We start from the raw sequence: 14,040 nt of genomic DNA, 5'->3' as shown, positions 1-14,040 counted from the left end.
TGGAACTATTTCAGCTCGTTTTTCTAAAGCTCATCTGCTGGTGGTGGCAGCTTTCCTGGTGTGTGCCATGTGCTGGAGCAGTGCTCATTGCTTGGCAGAGTCCCGCAGCTCTGTGCATTCCCCTCCTCTCCAGGGATTTCTTAAGCAGCCAGCTAGCTCTGCTCTGTTTCGAGCAGTGGTGGAGAAGCTAAAGGACCTTAGAGTGTCATGTGGACCATTTAGTCCATAGTGTTTCTGAACACTCATTTTCTTTCATTTGTCTAGTGACTAAATCAGATGCTGGGCAACGGAGAATCGAAGACACTGTGATGTCAAATTGCCTTGAAGAGAGGTTTGACTATTTTATTTTTTTAAATATTATTGGGTCAAATATAGAAGCCTGTACTGAACTTCTATTCAAGAAGATTAAGCTCCATAGGAATTGACTTCAGAACTGAGTAAGATGCCAGAAAATGATGATTTTGGCCACTGCAGAAACTTGATTTTTCATGTATCTGCCAGATTTTCTATTGCAAAATGCATTAAGTAAGTAACTGAGGTGCACTTAAATTTGTTGAGGCACCGAGCTCTAACCTCTTTCTGAGATGGAGAAACAAGAAAACAGGATCAACCTATACATTGTAAAGATGTGTCTCTCAGGACTGCTGTGCATCAATATAGTGATGTGGAACTTAAAGAAAATATTTTGAGCTTTGAAGGAATCTCAAAATTTGGTTTGTTACGTGCTGACTGTTGTAAGGGTATGTGATGCTTCACAGACAATTAAAGATAATTCTTCCCATAGTTCTTGTAGGAATAGCAAAAGGCAAAGTTAGCCTAAATGTGATTTGTTCTTGCTGAACAATTAACATTAAAAAGATGCAATGATAACAAAGTACTAAATATGTATGTTCATGTGAATCTAATAGGAACCAACAGAATAACAGCAAAAAGTTACTGTCCAAAGAAAATCTCTTGGTGGTGTCCATGTAAAGATATATTTATAGATATATATATCTTACATTGCCACTGAAGATCAAAAGCAATGAACATACTGTAATGCAATAAAACCTGCAAGAAATTGTATTAAATAGTTGAAAAAGTGCTACTGAAAAATTTAGTTTTGTGTATCAGGCATTACTCAAGGATCACTAAATATACAAGTTCGTGGATTAAATTTTATGACTGGCAATTTTCCTAAAATGGATAAGCTTTTGATTGATCGCATGAATCAGTCTTAAGGCTGTTACACTTTTTAAGTGCTCTGACTTTATGCATTGATACAGCTTGCAGCAAAGTGAGATATCTTTGGGAACACATCAGAAGGTGAAGTACATATCCATATATCATTTAGTGTACACTGTTTTGATTTCTGTGATGAGATCTTTTGCCTTTTTCAAATCAATTGTATCTTAAAAATGGATTTCTTGTATCCTTCACCCTTGCTGGAATAAATCCAGCACCTTGTTTTCACACAGGTGTGATTGTGAGCAGGATGGGAGCTGTGCTTCACGCCAAAGGATTTTCCTCTCCAGGCAGAACTGCAGTGCTTGACATGCAGTGGTGCTAGGCAGTGCCACAAGCCTCGAGTGCCAGAAGGAAGCAGATGAGAGCAAAGTCTGATATACTGCACATTCTAGGGGGCTGTTTCTTATTGAATTTGTCTTCTTCCCTGGTCTACAGTGGCTTATTGTTGATTTGTGATATCAATGTCAACAGAAGTATATTGGATATTGTTTTACTTTTTCCTGAACCACATTTTTTTTGCTTTAAAAATGCTTCCTAAATTCTCACCACCCAGCTGCTCTGTTTGAGACACCAAAGCACAGAGATTTCCATTTAGACATGCGTCCCTTTTTGTATGGGAGAGATTTGTTCATTTTTATACAAAACAATTTCCTGGCATGTTGTTGCTTTTCTTTGTTTTGATGCCAAACTCTTCCCTTTTGATATCCACAAATCATTTCCACAGGAGCATCCACCTTTGCCTGGCTTTCCCTAGTGTATAAAGGGAAGGCAGCACTGCAGTGCATTGCAGCTCTCTTTGAGAGGCTTCCAGCTGGCAGGGGCATCACCCCACTGCCCACAGCTCCTGCCTTGCTGGGGCAGGCTCTGGCATTGGCATTGGTTTTAGGGGTATCTTAGTAGAGGAATTTCAGTGTAAAGGAATTAGAAAAGAGAAGTGGGAGAAGGCAGGAAGCAGTCAGTCAATAGGGGTGGTAGAGAAGCATGAGAGAACCTTAGAAGAAAGGAAAAGAAGAAATTGATAGAAGGAGTCCTCATATTTTTTCACTTATTTCCTGTTTTCCTTGGTTTTTTCACCAGTGCTTTTCTCTCCTTTCCTTCCTTCTCCTTTCCATCCCCTCCTGCTCCTACCCTGGCCCCCCTTCCCAACCAGCCTGTAATCCAGCAGTGTGTTTATGTCCAAAAATACAAGTATGTCTTTCTGAATCCAGAAAGGCATGTTCCATCCAGCCGGGTAGCAGCAAGCAGAACTTAGCAGGATGTAATTAGCAAGCAGAGGCAGTGCTTTTTGTAGGAAGAGTCAGGGTGTTGCTCACATCGTGGAACATAAATGTGGGGTAAATAAACATCACATTTGTGTCAGGCCTGTAAATGAAATACCACTTATGGCTTAGGTAGAAATTTGCAGTCCACAACTTGCTTCTGAAGGGAAGAGGAGGGACAGACACTGATTGCTTCACTCTGGTGACAGTGACAGGACCTGAGGGAATGGCCTGAAGTGGTGTCAGGGCAGGTTTAGGTTGGATATCAGGAAAAGGTTTATCACCCAGAGCATGGCTGGGCACTGAACAGGTTCCCGAGGGAAGTGTTCACAGCACCAGCCTGACAGAGCTCAAGAAGTATTTGGACAATGCTTTTGGACACAGGATGTGGTAACTGGGGTGTCCTGTGCAGGGGCAGGAGTTGGACTGCATTATTTTTTGTGTCCCTTCCAGCTCAGCTGATTCTGTGATTCTGTGGTAATGCCAGATATTACCATTTAAAAGCAGACTTGTTGTTGATTCCCATGTGAATGGGTCGCTGTCAGGGACTGCTGAGAGTATCAGGCATATTTGACTGGCAAATGCAGTCCACGGGCTCAGAGCATGCCAAGGGCTCCTGACAGGCTGCTGCGTATTAATACATTTATTCATTTCCCCATATTCCTAACATCTAGAGCAAGTGACAAAAAAACCACTAAGCTGTGGAGAGCTTCTCTAATATTTTTTGATTAGCTGACAGTGTTTCTGAAGCTGCTAATACTTCTTCATCCAGAAGAGGACATTTCTCAAATGAAATCACAATAACCCTGAGTTGGATGTGCAGTTTGTGACTGATAGCAGGAGCTCGGTCACAGTCAGTAAGTAATGCTGTCTGGTGCTGTGTGGCTGCAGTGCTGTTGCCTGTATTTCTGAAATGCTTGTGCTCTGTCAATCAAGAGACAGCAGATGCCATTAAAACCATCTCAGCACTTTCCAGCTGCACAAGAATTGCAGCGTCTCTTCCAAGCACAGCAAAATGTCATGGCTTGCTGAGACCTTCTCTTTTAATTTTGTGCATAGTTGTAGTTAATTTTTTCTGATGAGCCTATGGTCCAGGCACAATCTAACAGAAGAAAAGGTCACTGTGTGTGACCTTTTCTAGACAAGTTAAAAGATGTTCCTGACTTCAACTCAGGGCAGTGCCCTCCCAGCTCACTGGCACAACTCAGGTGGTGCACAGAGTGGTAATTCACTGTGGAATGGGCTGATGGCTGTTACAGGTAGGTAAGGAGTCAAGGCAGGGCTCCTTGGGGATGGATGTAATTTATATGTAATTGTATCTGCCCTCTGGACAGAGCTCATTTAGGTATATAGTATCACATAAGGTATGACACTTCTGCTGAGAAAACACCTACATCTCATATCTTTTTAATGAATATATTGCAGAGAGAAACCTTTGCTTGTGTTTTTATCAGGTCAAGGACTGTAGCTCAAGGGTTCTTTAATCCACACATCCATCAGTTTTCTCCAGATCACATTGGGAGGGAGAGACTTTGCAGCATCCCCAACAGATCCATGAACCTTTAGCCAAAGATTTGGGTTCCCAGGATGAGGGCTGGTGGTTTTGGGGGAATATTAAATGAGGGAGAAGCAATGCTGTGTGATTTCATGTGATCTCATTTGGACTCCCCCAAAAAGCTAGCTGTCTGTTAAGAGTCAGTAATGACCTGCAAGTGGAATTTCCTCCTGTAGGAAATTACTGCAGCCTCCTGCAGTAATTTTAAAAAACACATAATAAAATATGAGAGGGAGCAAACTGGTGCTGGCAAAGAGGCAGGCGCAATATGCTGACAGTACTTTTATGAACCAAATTTGCATTATTTCTTGGCTTGTAAGCCATATAAAATATTCTTACTTTGTCATGTGTTGCAAAATCTGCCACTGTGCATTAATACAAATAGAGTAATGGCGCCAAGTCCTGGAATTGCAGCATTAAAGATGGAAAAAAAAAATCTTGGCTTGGGGAAATTGCAGGAATACTGTTTAGCTGCCACTGCTGTTTTATTGTTGCAGCTGCATCGGCTGCATCAGTGTTGAGAAGGAGCAAGGGACCATGCACAATTGGTATGCAGGCTTCCCTTTCTTTCATTGCCTGTTTAACACTGAACATACAGGCTCAGAGACCCCTGTAGCATCAAGGGCTGCTCAGCAGACCCTTCCTGGGGCCCAGTGTGGAGCCACTTGTCCCTAGAGAGGAATGTGCTTGTGCAGGAAAATAATGAGGTCTGTATGAAATAGCCTTTGGGGAGGCAAAATAGTATCACTGAATTTGGTGTTGCCACCCTCCTATACATCTATGTGACCTGGGAGAGAAAGCAGAAATGAGGAAGAAGTTGAAGGGTCAGATATTTAACAGCAGCCATTTGAAGGCTACTTTGTGTTATGTTAATCCAAGGGCTCTTACTGAATCACAGGTAATATAGAATTCTGTATTTAGCCTTGAACCCATTCCATGAGGTGGAATAATGTATTGTCTTCCCACAGTGTTTGAGTTACAGCTACAATATGTGCTTTTCCCTGAGCCAGTTTCTAGATGTGATGCTGTTACTGCCTTTCAGGCTGACTGGACTTTGGATCTTTCTGAAGCATTGCATGTGCCATAAATCATCCTTGCAGCTTCTACCCGAATTCCTAGAAACCTGGAAACTACAAGCATGAAAGAGCTCAAAGTAGTTTCTCTGGTTCAGTATTATTTTTTTGACAGCACCAAGTGACATGCATTTCATGGGAAGAGATTTTCCCTGCTCCTGAACTTTGTATATTAGGTATTTTTTAAAATAAATTATTTTAAGAGCAGCTTAGGTCCTGAGATGCAATTTTATTCCAGGCAGTGTAACCTCAAGTACACAACTAAGTATTCATTTCTTCAGTTTACACAGTTGCAGTCTTACGTATTTGGATTGTGTATCTTTGGGGGAAAAAGTGCTGAATAAATAATTCCAAGTGCCAAAAAGCTGGTTGAATGCTCATTGAGCGAATTCCTTATGAACCAGAATGATCCTGGTGTCAGACAGCATGGCTTTATGAGTCTCTTCTGTGGAAAGCAAAACACTTTCCTTATTTCTCTAAATATTTTGGGGCTGTGGAATGACAGCCTTGCTGTTCTGTGGTGATGGGGAGCATTGAATGAAATGAAGGGGACCATGAACTTAAGGTGGTTAAAGGGGAGCATGACTTTTTTGTAAACACATCGCTTCCCTTGGGACAGTAATTTTCATGTTGTTCTTGGTTGTTTTTTTTTAAAGGCAAAAACACAGATACCCAAACCCCCACTGGTTTTCCTTCCTGGGTATTTTAAAGATTAAATTAGTTCCAGGTAGAGTTATAAAAAGAGCTGGCTGGTGGGTAGGATGGAGAGGGAGTATGTGTGTGTGGAATTTTTATAATTTATTTTTATATTCGATGCTTTTGCCTTTGGCATCACACGCTTTTGCATTGGCTTTTTTTTTATTGGCTGAAGAATCAAAATAAATAATAGACAATCTTTATCTGTAGATTTTTTTAGGCCACTGAATGTGAAGGAAAAGTTAGATTTCAGCATTTCAGTCTTGACAGTGAATTTAAAAATTCATCCGAAGCATTCATGAGCAACATAAAAATTTACACATAGGTATGACACATTTCATGTATCTCAAGCCACAAAGCTAAAGTTCTGGCAGTGTTCAGTGAATGAAAGGTTAATAAAAATTCAGGTGTTAATCTGGTTCTGTTCTAGTTGCATATTCTGGTGCAGTAATGTACTTTTGGCTCTTAGGCTGCCTCTAAATGGGAGTCTAGTGCTTCTGGAATTTCTTATATCTAGCCTTATATAGAATGACTGGACAGCTGTCAGAGCATTATTGTGCAGGCTTTTAGCTGCCTGTCAGCAAAGGTAACCTCTGCTCATCTGCTGGGAGCTGCTGCATTCCTGTGCAGGGAGAACAGGCAAGTGGGACTGTGGGGCTTTGCCAAAGGCACTTGCAGCAGAACTGCTGGGTTTTGTTGGCCTGCTTTCATTGCATTGTCACCTGCTGAAGACATCTGTGTTCACCATTTAATGTGTCAATCCTAAGAGGATTTATGGTATCTGGAAAGGGTTTATAAAACACAAGTGTTCCTTGAAATCAAATACTGACCTGAGGCTGGAGAGGTGGCTCAAAACTCTTTTGCCCTGGCTTTTCTGCTTTGTCATAGGAGTAATGACTGGGCAAGAAAGGGAATGGCATAACAAGCTGTAGAGTTCCAAGAGCCTTTAGGGCCACTGAGAGTCCCTATGAAAATAAGCAGTGAAGGAATCTGGGGACTGGGGTAGGGGATCTGTGTGCAGGATGTGCCACAGCTGTTGTGTGATCTGTGCTCCAGGTGATGGGTGGGAAGAAAACATCTCTGCACCACTGGATTTCTGCTGCTTAGGTGGCACTGACTACTGCAGCCTTCTGTGCCCTTTCCACAATGTCCTTCTCAGTCCAATGCCCATTTTTGCAAGTGTTAAAATGCTTCCTCAGACCTGAAAACAGACAAGAGATGTAAGGCTGCTGAAGTACTAAAGAGGGGCTGATGGCAAGAGCCATGTCTATGGAGAGGACATGCTGCAAAGATGCTTTGTTGGAAAATCTTATCTTCCATGTCTTGAAGCTTTTCCTTTCTTCATCTTCTGTACAGAATCAAACAGTGGTTTTGATTGGAAGAGATCTTAAAGATCATCCAGTTCCCAGTCCCATCCATGGACAGAGACAACTTCCACTAAACCAGGTGGCTCAAAGCCCCATCCAATCTCTCCTTGAACATTTCCAGAGATGAGACATCCACACGTTCTCTGGGCAAATTGTGCTAGTGTTTCACCACCCTCACAGTAAAGAATTTTTTCCTTACATCCCATTTAAATCTACCCTCTGTCAATTTAAAGTCATTCTCCCTGATCCTGTTTACCCAGGTAAAATGTCCCTCTCCAGCTCTCTTGCAGTTCTCCTTTGTCTACTCAGGGCCACAGTTAAGGTCATCTTTGAGCCTTCTTTGCTCCAGGCTGAATAACTCAGCGCTCTCTCTGTCTTCATAGGAGATGTGCTCCAGCCCTCTGATGATCCTTGTAGACTTTTCTGGACCTGCTCCAGCAGGTCCATGTCCTTCCTCTGCTGGAGACCCCAGAGCTGGATGCAGCCCTGCAGGTGGGGTCTCATGAGAGTGAAGCAGAGCTGCCCTCCCTCTCTGCTGCCCACAGTGCTTTGGCTGCAGCCCAAGGTGCCATTGGCTTTTTGGGCTGCAAGGGCACATTGCAGAGCCACGCTGAGCTTCTCATCCATCAGCACCCCCAAGTCCTTCCCCTTGGGGTTATTCTAAATCCAATCTCTGCCCAGTCTGCACTTGTGCTTGGAAGTAAAAGGGCTGTGTGTCTTAGCACAGCTTTTGCAAAGTGCTTTCTCCCTTCTTGTGGTCATTATGGAACAGATAAACCACTGTGGAATGTAACCTGGGAGATAAATTTGTCTTGGGAAGGGAACAGTCTAGCTCACTCTGTGGTCTTTGTTTTCCTTTTGCTTCTGTACTTCTTTGCATCCAAGTGGGCTTTGGCAACAAACACTCCCCTTCTTTGCCTGCAGCATGTGCCAGGCTTTATAATCCCTCCAATGTTCCCAGCTATTCAGCAAACTAAAAGAAAGGGTGAAGAGAATAAGGTCAGAAGAAATGCTTTGTATTGCTAAAATCCTGTTCTGCATATAATTTCAGTTTCCCATTCCTTTAAAATGCAGATAACTTCCCCATCAAAAATCTAGTCCACCATACAAAAAAAAAAAAAAAAAATTGGAATAGGCCTTACATGGGCTGAATGATTGTTTATTTTCAGATGAAGATGAAAAAGAGAAGAAAAATGCTTGACTTCTTCAGGGTGCAAAAAGGCAAGCAAAAATATTTGAATAGTAACTCTCATGGCCAAATAATTCCACAGTTATGAAAGTGATCATTGTTTGGTGAAATCATCAAAAAAGAAGCTATATAGACATTTGAACATAAACATAAGCGAAAGGAAAAAAAAAGTTGCTGCCTCTTTTCTCTCTCTGACTCCTTTTGTGGAGATTGAGATTCCTTTTTCTTGGCAAGTCAGATGATGAACCACTTGTTAATTAAGTGGTTGAAAGGTATAGTTGAAAGAGGAGCTTGGAGTCTGAGACAGCTCAGCTTGGAGGAAACCACCTCCGTGATCAATCTTGTCAGCTTTTGGCACCTTAATTAAAAGTTATCTTTGACAGAGTGAGGGCAGCTCAATTGCTGGAAAAGTGGACACTAAGCATTTTGTTGTGGTCCTTTGGGAACAAGAGTACTGAAGGGATCAGCAGCCAATCCTGCTTCCACCAGGAGGAGACCACAGTGGGAATTGCGATACAGCGGTTCAGGGCATCGGGACAGATTCGGATCAAGGATCACTTCCCATGGTGAGACAGCTCAGGGCTACAAAACTGCAGCCCTGCCTGAAGTTCCATGTGATCCTGTGCCAGCCATTCTGTCATCTCACACTTCTGGTCTCTGTCACGTCTTCTGCCTCTCTTTCTGACATTTGAGCTATGTAGGGTGGCAGTGATCTCAGTCTGTGCACTCCATCCCTAGCAGGGGTATGTGGTGCTCCAACATGAGGCAGTCAAGTCCTCATCCCTGGGAAAATGGTGACTTAGGTGTAGAGAAGTGGAAAAGGTTGAGTGCTTATTGGAAGAACTGATTTTTGCTTTTCCCAAGTTATTTAACATTTACTGTCTTTAATGAAATGTCCATGAGAAAAAAGGAAGACATACTAGTTTGAGGGGGAAGAAAAGTAATTGTGTTGTCCTGTCATAGTTATATAAAAAATAGTATAATTGATTACACCAAACAATAGATTTTTTTTTTTGCTTGGTTGCTGAACCAGCTCATTTTAAAAAAATCTGTAATTTAAGACCCTTTGAGCTTTTTTTCTTTGACTCAATGTTTCATTTGATTTGGAGGAGTTAATTCTTTTGCATCTAATTAAACTTAGACTGGTTTGACATGAAAAAAAAAAGTTTCACAATGAAAAAGTATTTTTTTTAGAATATGTTGAAATGCAAGATTTCAGCATCATTGGAAAGAAGAAGCTCTCAGAAAATTTCACAATGAAATATGCACCGTTCCAAAATCCCTCCTGCCTTTTTTGTTTTGTTTTTGTTCAGTTTGTTTGTTTTGTAGAATATTCCCACCAACTGTGGGCTGGATTCAGATACAGTTTCTCTCTCTGTCACAGCTTTTTTCAATGAATTCTCTATTCACAAAAAATTGTTCTCATCCAGTTTTAGCTGTATTCTTTGGACAATCCTCATTTGCCTTGGAGAAGTCAGAGAAAAAAAAGGAAAATCTTTGTCCTTTCCCATGATCGCTGTCATGGATCCATTGATGTCTGTGACACTTCACCAATTGCTCAGGTTATTATTAAAGAGAAATGCATTATCTTCTTTGTTTAAGGCAGAAAATGAAAAGCAGTTACCAGAAAATCACATCCTGGTAGAGGAAGTGAGTCCATTTTAACAAGTTTATGAGGGAGAGCTTCATTATGAAGCATAAAAAAAGAAAACACATGAAAAGCCTGGTGGATCCCATCCTGTTCATATGATTCCTCTGATCGGAATCTAACTGAAGGCTGATCAGAGAGAAATTCATTGTTTCTTTTAAGTAAAAATTACAAATGAGTATGTGTATTCTTCATTAATTAGCAAGTGTGTTTTGAATAGAGTACTCTTCAGAAAATAAACTTGCACCAACCAGTAACTGCTTAATGGCTGGTAAACTGTAGTGTTCTTAAATGGATGTCTCAGCTCAAGAGGGAATGTTATAATATTATTACTTAAAATTCATGCTGTTTAGTCTAGAGAAGAGAAGGCTTGGGCAGTTAGAGTAATCTTGTTGTATATGAAAGCCTCCTTTTGCAAGAAAACAATAGGTTTTTGGTTTTTTCCTGTACTGTTTAGGGCACAAAGCTCAAGCCAAGGAGAATGAAGATGTAGGGTTGGGGGTAGAAGTGGCTCAAGAATTCCTCCTCTTTGCCTGGGGCCCCTTGCTCAGCCCCAGCTCCAGCTGCTCGCTATCTCAGTCAAGCTGAAGCAAATCTGTGTAAAGGTAGAGCAGATTGCTGCAATGACCCAGGTTTAGAATAACAATAATAATTCTCTGCTGAGTGGGAGAAGGGAGGTGTGAGCCTGAGCAGTTGAAAAGGCCCTGGATCACTGTCTTCTTGATGGAGACCCAGCTCTTTTTTCGGTGACTCCATACTTGCGGCAGCAGACCAAATTACAGAATCACAAAATCAGTGAGGTTGGAAAACACCTCTGACCAGGACCGTTGAGTCTGACCTATGACTTGAATAATTTTTCAATTTAGTGGGGGTAGGAAAATGTGCTTCACTGAGGTTCTGACTCTGTAGCTTCAGCAAGGACTTCACTGGGCTACCTACCTGTGTCCAGAGGTGTCCCTGGCCTCAGAACTTGAGTTGTGCCCAGGATAAAACAGCTGGATGATGGGACCCAGCCCTGTACATTGCATTGCTGTTGTCACTCTGTCTTGACTCCAAGGGAGGAGTTCATGTACTTGGTGATATGGGCCAGTATTTTCCCATGGAAAAGGAAGAAGGACTTTTGAGGATAAAACTGGGAATACATGTCAATAAAAAGTGAAATAATTTTTTACTCAGTAAAACGGTCCTTGGGAACTTGAGTGAGACATAGGGACAATCTGCCATGAGAGCAAATTCTACAGCTACTACCAGTCTTCGATGTATTTGCTTAATTTTTCTTACTATAGATGATTTTTGGTATGTGAGCACTACACACACGTGATTTGTCTTGCCCTCAGCACAGTTGTAAGGAATCACTAATAATCCTATTTCCTCTCTGATTTTAATAGTCAAAGTGCAATCAATCCCCTTCTTTTTGATCTGTTCAATTTATCATGCACATGTTTGCATGTAGTACTGAGAAATTTTTTATAGTTTATTTGTTATCATATAGCTATTAACATTTTAATTATGTAAATTGAGGTGAGCTGGACTACCAAAAGGAAATCCTGAGCCTTACCTGCATGTGTTTCATCTGCCAGAAACAATGTATTTTTATGGCTCTGAAATTTTTTTTTTTTTCCCCTGGAAGCTTTCTTCCAGAGGAAATGTCCAAATCCTGCCCTTCCATTGTGATTGTGAATGGGTTTTGGTTTTGTTTCAATTTCCATGGCAACAGAAAAATTTGTTTTCTGACAGTGTTTGAATACAAAAGTCTAGTTTCCCTGGGCTCTTTTGAATATGTCAGTTTACATTTTTATCCCCTCAAGTGTTTTGAACCCCTGTCCTTTCACCCCTTGACTCCTTTTAGTTCTGTGAAATCTTTTTCCTTAGTCAGGACAGGTTTTTTTTCTATACTTTCTTTATTTTTCAGATACAGTTTGGTTCAGTGTGTTGATAGCAGAAATAAAAGCCACATTTTATACTTAGGAGTTTAATTCTTTCCTTAGAGGAAATTATTACTTTTTAGATTTCTTCTAAGCACAGAACTATTCCAAGTTTGTGGAATACAACCATTTTAATTTTAAAGTCAGGACCTAACTTTCTTTCTGTTTTGCGTAAACTCATGTATCTTGCATTGTTTGACACGTTCATCAGCCAGTCCATGAGTGTGCTTGAAGAGTGCCAGCTACATAATCATTAAACTTTGCACCGAGTCTCCTGTGATTTTCAACAAAATACTTCAATTAATTCCTGAATAGATGCCAGACATCTGTGGTATGCAGACCTTCATCATTCACTGTATAAAGGATGATTGCATTTAACATCTGACATCACCTGTGCCACCTAATTATCTTAAGTACTAGAAAGCCTCAAGATCCATGGTTTAAATTCAAGCAGCCTCTAAAGTTTGAATGTGAAAGATGGATAGGAGAAAGTCAGGGACATGACAGTCTTACTCTTCTGCCCTTTGCCTACCTTAGCTCCTTCCACAAGCATCAGTGAAATAAGTTCCATCTCAGTGTCCCACCAGCCAATATTTAATCTGTGGATCACGCTGTGAATGCTGTTGTACCTCTCTGAGCCTGGCCACTTTTCTTGCTCAGTTCTTTTCCAGCTGAGCTGGAATACATATATGGCTCCTTAATTGGAGAGGAAGATATTTCTAATAGGTCCCCAAACCTTCCCCTACTCATTACCCCTTCTTTGTCAAACCAAATTAAGGCAGCACTCATAGCACCTGCCTGTGCAGATCTTCTTCCTGCCTCACTTTGATAAAGGAGAGAAGAGCCATTAGCTCTGACATGTGAGTTACTGGCAACAGGATAAAGCCCAGAGTGAATTATTGGGGCAGTGCAAACCTTTGAACTCTGCTTTGTCACCACAACAATCATAGAATTAAGGGAAAAACCAAAAAAATGGATCCGCTTGGAATACAGCTTCTGGGGATAGATTGTCTCTTCAGAGAATAGCAGGTACCCACAACAGGCATTTCCAGGTGCTTCCTAACTTTTAGAGAATGTTGTGCTGATAGAAGGTAACTTTCATTTCTTTAAGGCATTAATAAGATTTAACTTCCAGCATTGCCTATTTGGGCAGTTATATGCAGTCTTTTTTATTTATAGTCTTTTGCTATATTTATCTATGCCTTTGGTGTAGTTGCTTATTATTAATAGATGTTTATATAATATAGACTTTGTTGATTCTGATACAAATGAGTTTTCTGTTAATGTTGCGATCTGAGCTTAATAATGCACTCTGCACTACTGTTTAAAAGTCATGATAAAGCTTCTCTGCAATTTTATTTTTTGCTCTCAGTGAAATATAACCAGCTTGTATTCATTACCAGCTTAGATATTTATAACTGTATCTGATTTGTTTTTTTTAGTTGTTAGATCTTTTATTGCTTTTCTTGCATGGATTATCTGAGAAAATTGCATAGGCTCTAAGTTGTGGGAAGAGTCAATCCTTATATCTTAATACACGCCAAGCAAACCTATCATGTCACTCAGCTGATTTGAGAGTTGTTTTTCTTTTAGATAAATGTTTTTAAGTCTGTATCTATTTATGACTTTAGCCCCTTGTGAATGGTTACTGGAGGTCATCTGTTGTTGGTTCAGAAGTATCCGTTAATCATGCAGGAAAGGGAGCATGGGTGAAACATAAGGATTTCTTCCTGTGGGAAAGTGAGCAATCATTTTTGTTCTAGATTAGTTCACTAGAAACTGTGAAACTGTATTCCAGTCCATGCCTTTGTAAACATTTAAAATAACAACTCCAATTTCTGAAGGTGTAAAGAAACAACTATTTTTCCAGCATCTATGCCTATTCAGTCATAAAACTTTTCCTTTAAGGAATATTGGGAAGTCATTTACAGTATAACATCAAATGCCAGCAAAAAATATACTGCTTCTTTTGCTTAAGTATCTAATGATTTTTGATGCTTCATTTTCATCTCTTTGCATATTCAGGTAGGTGTTGCTCAAATAATTCTTAAACCCCAGAATTTTCATTGTGTACCAAATGAATGTGTACCTTTAATAAATA

Source organism: Melozone crissalis, unplaced genomic scaffold (assembly GCF_028551555.1).
Source record: "Melozone crissalis strain CALT ecotype California unplaced genomic scaffold, PUWL_Pcris_2 ptg000027l_1, whole genome shotgun sequence".
In the NCBI taxonomy this organism is placed as follows: Eukaryota; Metazoa; Chordata; class Aves; order Passeriformes; family Passerellidae; genus Melozone; species Melozone crissalis.
Note: the sequence above shows the minus strand (reverse complement) of the source record.